The sequence below is a fragment of the Lepisma saccharinum genome, chromosome 2 (assembly GCF_977018435.1).
Source record: "Lepisma saccharinum chromosome 2, izLepSacc3.1, whole genome shotgun sequence".
Lineage (NCBI taxonomy): Eukaryota > Metazoa > Arthropoda > Insecta > Zygentoma > Lepismatidae > Lepisma > Lepisma saccharinum.
Genome location: NC_139230.1, coordinates 163154689 through 163168406, shown reverse-complemented (window position 1 = coordinate 163168406; position 13718 = coordinate 163154689).

The window sequence follows — 13718 nt, the reverse complement described above, 5'->3', positions numbered from 1 at the left end:
TTTTTTCAATTATCTTAAGTGTCCGGTGGTACCCGCCAATATGTGAAAATATGTAAAATGTAGCGATCTGTATTGTCATTTGTTTATGTACTTCTTTTTGCATTTCTTTCGATAACTTTGCTTTGTCAATAAAGATCACATTCCAAATAAATATTTCAGGCTTGCTTTAAAACAATTTTGCATCTTCTTACCAAGAAGCACATCACTGTGTGAAAATGTCCGGGGCTACCCCATTTTCCCCTAATTATATGTCAAAATTAGTAAAACCTTCAAAGTTCAACTCGGCCCGATACCAGTCTTCGAGATCCTGTTTGTTAGATTGCAACACTTCAGCACTAGGGGACACATGGGAACTCCCGCCTTTTGCTTGTGGAAAGTTGTAAACCGTCTGAATGTTGCCTTACAAATTTCTGACCGCGATGGAGCAGTGCCTACCGTATCTGGATGGAGAAGAGCGGGCCAAACCCTACGTTTGTAAACCTACGGCGACAGGCTTACACCAGCGTTGCAAACCCCATGTTTAGAAAAAGTGTTGTTCATGGACATCTGCAGTATTTCTTTCCACCAGGGAGGATTAAGCAAAGTATTTTTTATTCAGGGGTTGGGGCAGGCGCGTCGCGTGATAATGTTCGCATGAGCACGTGAACACTCATGTATATGTTTTAAATTACGTACATATTAAATGCACACACACATATATATTTAATTGAAAAAATACTTTTTTGATGTTCAAATATATACACACAATTTACTCGGAGTTGACGTCTTTCACGTCTGATAACTTTTTTAGATAGTTGGTAACACTGACTCCTGTGTTGCACGGTTGCGATGAACACAATTGCTGTGTTGTGTGTTGTGAACTGGCAGCTAACGGGCTGTTGGCCACTATACCGCGGAAGTGTTCACTGGTCTGTGCGAACATATGGTGTTGGGAGCCCGGATTTTCAAGCGGCAATACTTCTTGCATTCGGCACCAGAGTGCAGCATATACAAGGCATGCCTAGGGGGACTCGAGACGGTCTCACTACATAGTTGCAAACTTTAGTGTGAAGTCGCTAAACCTGGCGGATTTTAAATTCCAGTGGGATCTAAAGTTCACGGAATAGTGACGAGCGACTTTTCTTTAGAAACTAGTCTGCAGGAGTTACATATCTTTCAAGGTTTATATGATTTGCGCATGTGCGGCTAAGGGCCATTCAGACTGTGCAACTTTTTTTTTAGTAATCGACGTTTTTAATGCAAAATAAAAAGAACTCTCACCGAATTAAATTGCAAAGGAAAGTGCCGACTACATTTACATCAATTGAACGCGCATTTTTATGGTAACTATACTCAGAATAGTATGGAGTCCTAGGCCTAAATAGCTGTTACCGTAAAAAAATTTAATTGATGTTAGTAAATTATTTTTACTATTCTCTACGTTATTGGAATATGCTTATTGTGAAGAACAAAATATAACTTTCAGAATACTAGAGATGCATTTTTGCTACACATAATATTTTCTTCTTTGAAGTTAGAAAGTTAAAATGAAATATGCATAAATTCTCATTTGAAATTAAGTATTTTTTTTAATGTACATATAAACGCACAAACATTGAAATTTAATTTATTGGTTGGAATAAACCTGATGTAAGTTGTTCTTTACAGCACTTTTTAAAAATATATTTTGCATTTTTCACCAGTAAATTTGATTCAGCAACTTTTAGCGCATGTTGAAGATTTAGCAACTTCTGCGTTTCAGTTGTTGGCAACACTGTTGCTGTGGGAGACCTGCAAGGGACACGTTATTTTTGGAAAGGTCAAGTTCCCTTCCTTTTGCGGGGCAATAAAAAAAGCCTATGCTCTTTGGTGGCAACCGGCAAAACGCGGTTAGAGTGGTGTCGACTGTTGGAGAGCGCGATATCTATTGGCAAGCGTTTGGGTGACCTTATGTGCATTGGCTTTCAGACGTGCGTGCGTGTGTGTGTGTTGTGCCGTGTGTGTGTGTGTAGTGTAGTGTTGTGTTTTGTACACTATGAATACTGTTAGGAGTTTGAAAGAAACTCCATTTTCGCGAATGAGCGAAGCAGAACGAACTGAAGTAAAAAGGATGGGCACTCACCAGCCGGACCTCTACATTGTACAAGAGGTAGAATACAAGTAAAATTCACCACAGTGGTTGCAACAGAAATTACTAAAGGAACTGTATCCTCTATAAAGGTAAGTGCCAGCATAATGTAGAATTTAGTTTCTCTTGATATCATTATTAAGTGCATTGTGCGTCGGTGTGTGGCGTTCAATTACTCGACCCACAGTGAGAATTTTATTTTTTTCTGTGTAATATCTAGAGCTCAATTATAGGCTTCGGCCGGTTATCCTTCAGGAGGGAGTTCATGTGCAAATGTATAATTGAAAGTGCATATTTAGAGTGTGTTCTTTGGCCACTTATTCGGACAAATCAGTAAGTAGTCTTGTTTGTAATAGATACATTTAAAAAATATTTTAATATATCTAAAAGAGAATTGTTATTCTTTTTTCATCGGACAGTTCTTGTAATTGAACAATTCACTCGAAGCATGAATGGGCAAAGGACACATTCTGGGCGTTTGTTACCATTTGCACATAGCTATACAAAAAGACTGCCTCTGGAACGATTAGTTTCGTGCAATGCATAAGATCAAGGATGGTAAATATGCTTGATTGATTTTTTTGGTGTTTTAAGTCCAATTTATGCTCAGTAAGACTAATCGGGACTGGACCTACAGTTTTAAGTGGGATTCGAATAACTAAGTTCCTCCACGGGTATCGAACCGAGGACCCCTCGATTAGAAGGCAACGACGGGTAAATATGTTAATAATAAGAGTGTGCCGCGGCATCGTGAGGGGCGCAGGGGCGCTGCGAAATGTTCCAATATTTTTACTGAATTGTTAGTCAGTGCTATGGATGTTTCAAATATGTGCTTATTTAGTACATTTTTACATATGAAATGTTTCTGAATTTGAAATACATGTTTAATTTTTAACTTAAGGCATGCAATCTTACAAGTAACTGACTGATGCAAGTGTTAGAGAGGGCTACATTCTGGGCGCCGCGGAAAAATCTTGAAACGCTAAGGGCCCCGTGAAGCAAAGAAATTTGAGAACCCTTGCATTAAATGGTCAAAAATCAATCTCTCTGAACCATGGCAAAATGATGCTAGGAGGGAAAATACGAAACACGAGGGAAGAAGGAACATATGGAATGTCACATTGATCATAATGGTAGTCTTGCATTGTACATACCTGAGATTGCATGTTATACTAATTAGGTTGGACTAACCATTACTAATTGTAAATTGCGTAATTAAAAGGGTGTTAATTGAATAAAAAAAATGTATTACTTCAAATATAGCGTGATTTTTGTGGGAAATAGTTGAAAATAAGTTGAACTGTTATTCCTACTTTTTCAATTGAAGATGAAGTTACAAGGGAGAGGAGTAAATCTCCATTCAGTATAAAAAAAATATTGTGAACACCCGTATGTGAACAGCACGCGACGCCACTGGGTTGGGGTAAACTAGGTATATTTCCCTTCTCAAAATATATTAATTCAATTTGAAGTTAACAATTTTCTGCAACGCCCTTACAATAATTAACAATCTGATGTGACTGAAATGAAATTGTATGTGTGAAAATGGTTGACATTCATTTTTCAGGAAGTGTCTCCTTGCCTTGCCCCTTCTGGACATCCATGGTGTCGTTTAAACTCCGAAATTATGCTACATACTACTAAATTGTTTTGTGATTTTCATATTATTAATATTAATTTATAAAAAAATATAAATATAAATTCGAATGGTTCAACCAACGGCATGGGTTCGACGTTATACGAGAAAAGTTCGAGAAAATTCAACCACAACGAAAAGTGGCCCTCTTGTTTTATTTATATCCCCAACTTACGACTTTTTAAACTTGTGCGAGATTTAGTACCATTATGCTTGGGTTGGCTTCACTGAATACGCGTCAGCGAGACACAGATCCTGCAAGAGGGGGCTCCAGCGTTGTCGGGTATGAATGGTTGACTGCAAAGGAAATTTGAGCCGGTGGTGCTTCAAGGAGTTTTTTTTCCAGGAACAGGGAATTCTGAAGCAAAAATCTAACAGGAAGGGGAAAAAGGAGAAACCTAAAAGTGAGCGGGATACGGGAAAACTAGACACACATTGATGTGATAAATTCTTCTTTCTGTTTTTAGCTTGTAGGAGAGCATAAACATCAGAAATATTAAGATCTCTGTTTTCCTTTTATGTATGAACTCGGCTGGTAATAATTGAGCTAAAAAGTGCAAAAATAAATAAATAAAAAATGTTAATGAAAGCTGAGGATTGAACCAATTTTACAAATCTCATGTAAAATGTGAACAAAATATTATTAATTACGTAGTTCGTGATTCAAACACTCTTCGAAGAGCGTTCGAAAAGCCTGTTTATGATCTTTTAGGTGCTAGATTTGCTTTTACAGTATCCTAAGAAAGCACTTACATGACCTTTATAGAAATTTCTGGATATGTCCCTACAATTAGTGAGCATTTCTTTTATAATTAATATCGTATTTTTTTTTTACTAAATATAGGGAATTTTAAGGCAAGAGAGGGATTTTTTTTATATCCGAAAGGGATATTCCCCTCACAGTCCGAAAGATCACTGCTTTGAGCAGTGACCAATTTTGGATCTGGTTTCCTTTTGTTTCCCCGTTCTTGTTGTCGAGGTATTGCTTTTGCGAATTCCATCTATTCAAAGTGGACTGTCGGCCCTGTGCTGTTGTGTGATAGTGAAGTGCATTATGGAATAAAACGAGTGTGATTGTGCGGTGGGGTGGAGAACTTGGTGCAGCAAGGATTTTGCTGCCAATAAGAAACTTGTGGATGTAGGTAGGCCCACCCCTTCCTTCTCTAGCAGGCATAGTAACAGAAACGAAAAATAAAGTGCGCCGATTTTGTGATCCAGGGTACGAAGCTGATACTTGGTTATGCGGTTGTAAAAAGTATTCTGCACTTTTCTGTTTCCTTCTGTTTTCGTTCTTTATTATTATTATAATTCATTTTATCTAACTTTGCATATTTTTTATCGTTACGTTACTCATTGTGATAGGAATAAGACTGACTTAATTATCTCTTGAAATGTAGGAGATATACAGCCTAGCAAAGAAAACACCAAACCCAGGGATTTATCCAGAATTTTTAATTTGGTGAAAAATTCCAGGGAAGTGTTCTGAAAAAATGGGGGGGGGGTCGATGTGTGTGGATAAATCACTAACCATGTCAGCCCAAAAATAAGCACAACGGGAAATAACCTTCATCATGATAGGCTTACACTGTTGGAAAGGTCACGCTCCGCCACTGCTTAAAACACGAACTCGATAATTGCAAGGTTTTAGAAGAACTAAACATGGTTTTTTATGCATCGTACAATTGTGCTTCTTTTCACCTACTTTTACAGCTTTTCTTCCTAAGAATTCCACTGAGCATAACACGCTACGAAACCAGAAGTCCAAGGTTCGGACCTTGGACAGGTATGGTTGTATCATATCCGTCCCATCGCCATTCCTTAGGTTCATCATTCATCCTCATCGTCGCATTTAACCCTAGAGATAGAAAAGCGGCGTAATATAGAAATACGAGATAAATGAATGATTTATTTTTTTACTTCACTTTTCTGACACTTTTTGGCTAATCGTGAAGATGAAGATGACAATGAGTGATGTGAAATTGATGAGATGACCATCATAAAGAACACACACGGCCAGTCTGGGATTCGAACCCAGGACCCCTGTCATCGTAGTGCACCTTGTTAACCACTGCACAACAAATAGAAACAGAAAATGCTTGGTAAGTAATTTGTTTCTCCATAACTCATGGTTATATTATATTAGTCAGAGGTGTCGCCTGAAGGGGGTTCACGGCTAATTTTTTTTCTTGCTCGCTTCGCTCGCAATCATGCGTTGCGGGAATGCATTTCTGGCGCTCTGAGGTGAATGTGAAGTTTTATCGCGATTAAAATTATCCGATATGCCATCTGGTGGGATTTTCCGGAAGTGCTCTATGTAGGATAGGAAGTCGCTCAAAGCATGTTCGAGTAACGTCTACTGTTCAGTTTTTTGCTCTTAATCGTTTTGTGGATCAGGACAAGTGAAAAGTTTTCATGTGTTTCCACTCCGTGGAATCAACAAAATTAAATTTGTAAATAAAGCAGGGAAAACAGAATTGATTGACCGAAGATTGGCATGGGGGGATAACATTGAAATGCAGCAATGAAATTACGAAGAATGCACGAGTCTGTTCACTTTATTTTTCCGAAAGATGGATTATATTACCATGAAAGTAAAGTTTTAATCAGTCTCTCCTCTATTATCCAGAGTTGCGTCTCGTAGGGTCTGTTCTTATTACAAGCACATCTCGGTCTCGTCTCGATTTTCACAAGCCCATCTCGGGTTCTTCTCAGTACCAACCATATTAACGAACAAATGTTCCAGGTTTGATACTACTCGACTTGGGTAGACTGTTCCTCTTTGTGAATGTTATTTCATTGTTAGGTGGGGGTGCTTGCTCCATCCTTAGGAGTAGGGGTGTGCGGAATCCCGAAAAGTCGGGACTGGGATCGGAAAAAAAAATTCCCGTCTCGATCCCGACTTCGCGATATGACTTCCCGAGTTTTCGGGATCCCGAGCAGTCGGGAAATACAGAATGGTCATTTTAAAAAGTTGTTAATTCTCGACGATTTCTGCATTGCAAGTGTCTGGAACTTATCGCAAATTGTTTGTTTTTATTCCAGAAAAATAAGTTGAAAATAACGTGTAGAATTCGAGATTTTCAGAGCTTCGAGAAAGTTCGAACATTTCCCGTCCCGAAAATTTCCCAACTTTGTCGGGAAATGGTGATTTTTTTCCCGTCCCGAATGTCGGCATTAAAAAAGTTGCCCGCCCCGACCAGAAAATTCTGACCCGCACACCCCTACTTAGGAGACAGCTGGGTATGCTTCTATGCAGTGGCGAAGCGTGACATTTTTATGTACTCATCGCAAGATTTGCCAAATGCCAGGGTCAATCTTTCAATGAATGGGGGGGGGGGGGGGGGTGAGGTTTAACATATGTTTTCTTTGTATGGGGGTTATTCCTGAGTAAACAAATAATGATTGGTCAGACAATTCGATTATAGATGGCGGGGAAAGAACTTCCGGTTTGGGCATTTTTCCAATGTAAACAAGTGGAATAGACGGTGTTAAAGGCGGAGCATGCGCACTCGTCCGGTTCCCCTAGAACATCCGGTTACGTTGACAGTGCTATGGGCGTTAATGTTAAACGGCGAAATGGATATTGTTTTACAAGGAAACGCAGTGTCAGCTGTGTAGCATATGATTACACAGTTCGATCGCAAATTTATTGAGGCAAGTATCACTTCGTAGGTTTATGAAGCACATAGACCGTGTTAAAAATGTAAACATAAACATTGGTGAGGTCTTGCCCGGTCACCCCGGAACTTCCGGTTTAGGCCAGTCCCCGTTGTTGCCAGTGCAGATTCACCGGCATTCGAAGTAAGAAATGAGCGCTTGTTTAATCAGTTGTGCGACGATAATCAAGAAAGGTATTTGTTAAAGTTCTACTATGAAGGAGTGGGCGTCTAGAATCCGTCGGATGATCAACTGCAGAGCAGATTATTAAAATATGACGTGTCTTTGTGGCCACCAGTTGTATAGCACACTGTACATATAAGTATCTCATGTAGGCTACACGCACGACGAACGTTTAGATACAGTATATTCAATTATTTGGTAAATGGAAAAAGTGAGGGAAAGATAATTCTATAAAACTAGTGTTATTTTTTATATTATAAAGTATGCTTAAGTGAATCTTTGCCAACAAATCTGCAGAAGTAATGACACATAACAAATGCTAGTAAATATATGTACTTTCAACGTCGCCTTTCCGCCTGAGGGATTTAGGGTAAACCTATGATATGGCATGCCGCTTTCACCTGCACGAATTTACTTCAAGCAACAAGGAAGTTTTCAGACTGAAGCGACAAGCGACATCGGGATTTCGCACAGAAGCATTCGATCTAAAGCAAACCATTCACCAGTCACGCTTGCGTAAATAACAGGCCGGGACAACACAATGCACGGTATTGATAAAACGCCCCAGTCCGAGCGACAAGCGACACCTGCAATTTGTCGTTCGGAAGGTGTTGTTTATTTTTCAATGTTGGTTTCCAAGATAGAAGTATCGCTGCAGTCTGAAAGCTTTCTTTCGAACCAATTCACCACGAGAAAATGCACATGTCGCTTTGACTGGACTGTTGTTTTCTCAGTACTATACATCGTGTCACCTCGCTCTGTTGTACTCGTATGCAAGGTGAATTGTTTCCTTTAGAGTAAAGGGGCTGTTGCTTGTCGCTTCGGTGTGCAATCTCCGTGCCACTTAAAATAAAGTGAATCCTCAGTGATCAATGAAATTTTTCGAACCGAAGCGACACGACAAGCTGCACGTGTCGCTCAGATTCCCAATGGCGTGTATTGTGCCGCCTGAAACTTGATTTCCCATGAGCGGTAAATGCTTATTTATAGACTTCGTTACGAACCACTGCTGTCGCGTGTCGCTTCGGTTTGAAACCTTACTAAGAGGAGTGTTTTTCACCACAACACAATACACAGATAAACGACCAACATGTTTGTAACAAGATGCAAGTCGTAAATATCCTTTCCGGGTACCAATCCTTTCTCGTTTTGCTTGTATCAACAGGTTTCGTCTCTCTACGTCCTTCGGAAACCTACGAAGTGATACTTTACTCAATCAATTTGTTCCCGATCGAACTGTGTAACCATATGCTACACAGCTGACACCCTATTTCCTTGTAAAAGAATCTCCACTCCGCCCTTTCATATTAACGTCCATAGCATTGTAAACGTAACCGGCTGTTCGAGGGGGACCAAACGAGTGCGCATGCTCCGCAGTAGCTCCCCCTTTAACACCGTCTATACCGAGAATAAGCCTGTGGGTACAAGAGGAACAAGGAAGGATTAGTACCCGGCTCAAGACAGTGGATCTGTCTGTGGTGGTGTGCTGAAATACATGTTAGAAATAGAAAAGTCAGTATTCTGTGTATTTACTTGATATGAGTATTCTGTGTATATTTTTGATGTGAATGTCATGTACTGGATGTCTGTGTGTGTGTGAATATACCTTAATTTACTTATATTGGTTTCTGGTTCTAACAATACACGTCTCTTTGGGAGGTTTCAGACCGAAGCGACATCGGGGCTTCACACTGAAGTGACAAGCGACACAGGACCGTTTACTCTATAAGCAAGAATTCACAACGCATGGGCGACCAATAGACCGAGGCAACACGATGCACGCCATTTGGAATCTGAGCGCTTTAAGCTTGTCGTGTTGTTTTGGTTTGAAAGGTTCTATTGATTACTGGTGGTTTGCTTCCAAGAGGCGCGTGTCGCTTCGGACTGAAATATCTCTTAGGAAGATTTCAGACAGAAGTAACAAGCGACGTGAGACCCAAGCAAGCATTCACCATGCATGCGGAAGCAACGGATCGAGGCCACACCATACGGTATAGAGAAAATGTCTCAGTCCGAGCGACACGTGCAGCTTGTTGTGTCGTTTCGGTTCGATAGATTGCATTGATTACTGAGGATTCACTTTCAACTGACATGAATATTTTACACCGTGAAATTATTCTAAAGCAAGCCATTCACCGCGCTTGCGAGAACAGCAGACGGAGGCGACACGATGCATGGTATTGAGAAAACGGCCCAGTCCACGTGCCTTTTGTAGTGTCGATTCGATTCGAAAGGAAGCTTTCAGACTGAAGCGACAAGCTACACGTGCATCTTGGAAACCAACTTTCAGAAAAAGACAAAACCTGCCGAACACAAGCGACACGACAAATTGCACGTCTCGGTTGTCGCTTGCGTGTCGCTCGGTGAGCCGTTTTATCACGTGCATCTTCTCGCCTCGGTCTGTTGTTTGAGCATGCGTGGTGAATGGTTTGCTATAGATAGAATGCTTCTGTGTCGCTTGTCTCTTCGGTGCAAAATCCCCATGTCGCTTGTCGCTTCAGTCTGAAAGCTTCCTTAGGGAGAATTCACACCGAAGAGACACGCAACACGTGCCGCTTGAGGATTTCACCAGTCGAATGCATATACTTCTGCTACCTCCCATGCCACTATGGTGTGAAACGTTGCTGCTGATAGGCTCGTTCCCAAGCGACACGTGTCGCCTGTCGAATGTCGCTTCGGAGTGAATTCTCCCTTACTGTTTGATTTAAATTCGTGTAAGCAAAAGTGGCATGTCATGTCTTATCATAGGTTTTCCCTAAATCCCTCAGGCGCCAAGGCGAACTTGAAGACACATACGAGTATACTTAAAGAACTGGTGATATTGTTATGATGTACGCTGAGTGAATCTTTCCCAGCAAATATGCAGAAGTAATGAGTAATGCAAATACTAGCATTCTATTTCGCTCACTTTTCCAATTACAAAATAATTGAATATATCTAAACTTTTGTATGTTTCGAGTTCATTGTGCGTGTACTGCCCTGCCCATATTATACGTATGTCTGCATGTACAACTGGCGGCCACAAAGACATGATAATTTTTATTAATCTGCTCTGCAGTTGATCATCCAAAATATTCAACAAGTCCACTCCTTCCTTGTAAAACTATAGCAAATGATTATCGTCGCACAACTTCGGCCCGTCAAGTATCTGAGCGACGCTCGCTGAGCAAGATTTTCGCTCGTTGAGCAGACAGATCATTTACTTGACACTGTTTGCTCATTGATCAAAATATCAGTGCCTTTGAATAATCTGTGATGAATGTGGCTGCGTCTAGTGGACAAGGTTTCGGTGTTTGAAAAGCTGTTAATTATGGAAATAGAATAGTTGATGTGAACAAAACTGTCGAAATTTTCATTTTCACACCCTTGCACAACTTTCCAAAACTGCGGTGTATATTTATATTTAATATTTTCGAATAAACAACACTTTCATTTTAATAGAATTACAAAAACTGGAATATTACATCACCTTCTGTTACTTGAACGTCCTCTCAAATTACGCTATATATCGCAAGCCATTCATCATAAATATTTCCTCATTGGTCGCCACGCCACTCGCGGCTCGCCACCCCGCCATCCTCGTACAGTTTTCCTGTTCATCTCTTCGTCTCCCGAGATCGAAACACAAGAACGCTATTCTGTGGCTGAAACCTGTGGCCAGCAAGGTTCAAGTTCGCTCAGCGATCAAGTGAGCAGCGCTCGCGGAGCAACGCCCATTTGGCCATCAAGTAGCTGAGCGATCACGTTTCTCGCTGAGCAATCAGATACTTGATGCGCCCCTGATGAAAACAAGTGCTCATATCTTACTTCGTATGCCACGGTTTCTGTATTGGAAAACCAGAGACAGCCCTAAACCGGAAGTTCCAATGGAACCGGGAAAGACCGTCACCAATGTTTATGTTTACATTTTTAACAGGGTCTATACAGATCGTCACCGAGCTTATTTTTTTAAAAAAAATCGGATACAAAATGGATCACTTGAAATTTATGAGTGATATAGCGAAACGAAGGTACCTAGAAAAGATTGGCCATTTCCCGGATCCTTTGGATGAAGATTTACGGAAAAATAGTAGTATTTTCCAAGACAATGTTGATCTTCTACCAACAGTTTCGTGTTAAGACTTCTACAGGTTGAAATAAAGCTTACATAAATTATAAACATTGAAATACTTCAATTTTACAACAGTAAAAAAATGTATAATTTTCGACATTTTATAATCAAACACAGCCCCTTTAATTTTATCATATGGCTTAGAGAGAGCGCCGTCAGAATTTTTTGTAGGAGGTAATGGCCAGTAATAAAAGTAGAATAGTAGAAATAATAATAATACTAATTACAACTGTTATAAATGTTATACAATAAATATTACTAAAATACTAAAAAATACTAAACTAATGACATAAACAAAATTTATTCTAAATGTATTATTATTATTTATTTATTAATGCTATTCGAGTGCATATCCAGTACAACAGTTACAATACTGAAATGCACAGTTATTGTATTTTATTATTAACTTTTGCAAGTGTCATTCAAGAAAAGACTTTTGAAGTTGGTAAACAATTTTACTAATATAGTTTACATTGATTACATTGAATTATAATTTTTGGAATTCTGGATGATTATAAACAGTTTCAATTTTTAAATATAGTCAACACATGTGCGTTAGAAAATTATGATTTTCGAAACACGTAAAATGTTTTCATTTGAATTACTCCGGTGATGTAGTGTCCGACTATAGAGCCTATTCCCTCGTGTTTGTGTTCAGTCTTTTCGCTTTACTGCCTAAATTCACTGATTTTTCCGTATCGGATCTGTCTGAAAACTATGCATAGATACCCGAGAAAGAATATTTGTTTTCAACCTCGTGTTGTAACCAAAAGCCACACAATGATTGTCGCCTTTTCTTAACCCTCGGATGCATGTGTGGGGTCATTTTGACCCCACTGTGTTTATTTCCTGGTATTATAATAAAATCTAAATACATAATTCTGATTTTCTGTGACATCTTACCATGCTACTTCAGCTATAGGAACATGTATAAATAAATTTCTTACAATTTATTTTAAATTATATTTTTAACGTTTTTTTAACAATACCCCTCCTTTCCATGTGTGGGGTCATTTTGACCCCAGCCTGAAAACAGCAGGAAAACATTCATAAAGGGAAATTGATCCTACATATTATGATCAATTATGGCCAAACTAAACGAAATCATCTCAAGGTCAACCACCCACCCTGCCATGACTCACTGCAAAGTGCGCATGCGCAGATGTATATGGCGCGGATCGAGGCAAACTGAGAGAAGTTGGGATGTTCCTGTTCGTGAGCTTTTTCTCAACAAATTCTCCAACCCGAAGTACAAAGCAACCTTTGGAATAAATCGTTTCGAAGACATCAGAAGACTGCTGTGATCTGATGACAAACATACTGGCGCTGCACGTTTGGAGACTGATCACATGGCTGCATTTCGATATATCTGGACACTTTTTATCAAAAACTGTCGCAGAATCATGGTACCCGGCGCCTTTCTTACGATTGATGAGCAGTTAATGCCTTTCCGTGGGAGATGCAAGTTCGTGCAATACATACCAAGTAAACCGGCCAAATACGGCAAGATCTTCTGGTTGTGCGATGCTGATACCTTTTACGCCAAAGACGGTCTAATCTACTTGGGATGACAGCCAGGAGAGCCAGTTCAAAAGAACCTCGTCAGCAACGTCGTGAAGAAACTGTGCTACACACAGCGGTACTCTGGAAGAAATATCACAACTGACCAATTCTTCACAAGTCATGACTTGGCTAACGCTCTCCTGTTACAAAATGTAAGCATTGTTGGAACATTAAATTAAAAGCGAACGTGAAGTCCCACCTGCACTTACCAATATGAAGATAAGATAGCCTTGCACATCATAATTCGCCTTCCATGAAAATGAGACCCTGGTAAGCTACGTGCCGAAGAGAAACAAGAATGTTATTCTACTCAGCACCATGCATCATGACATACACATTGATGATGATGATTCTAAGAAGAAGCCAGAAATCATAAAGTTTTACAACCAAACGAAGAGTGGAGTGGACACCATGGACAAACTGGTTCAAACATACACCTGCTGAAGACAGAGACCTTGATG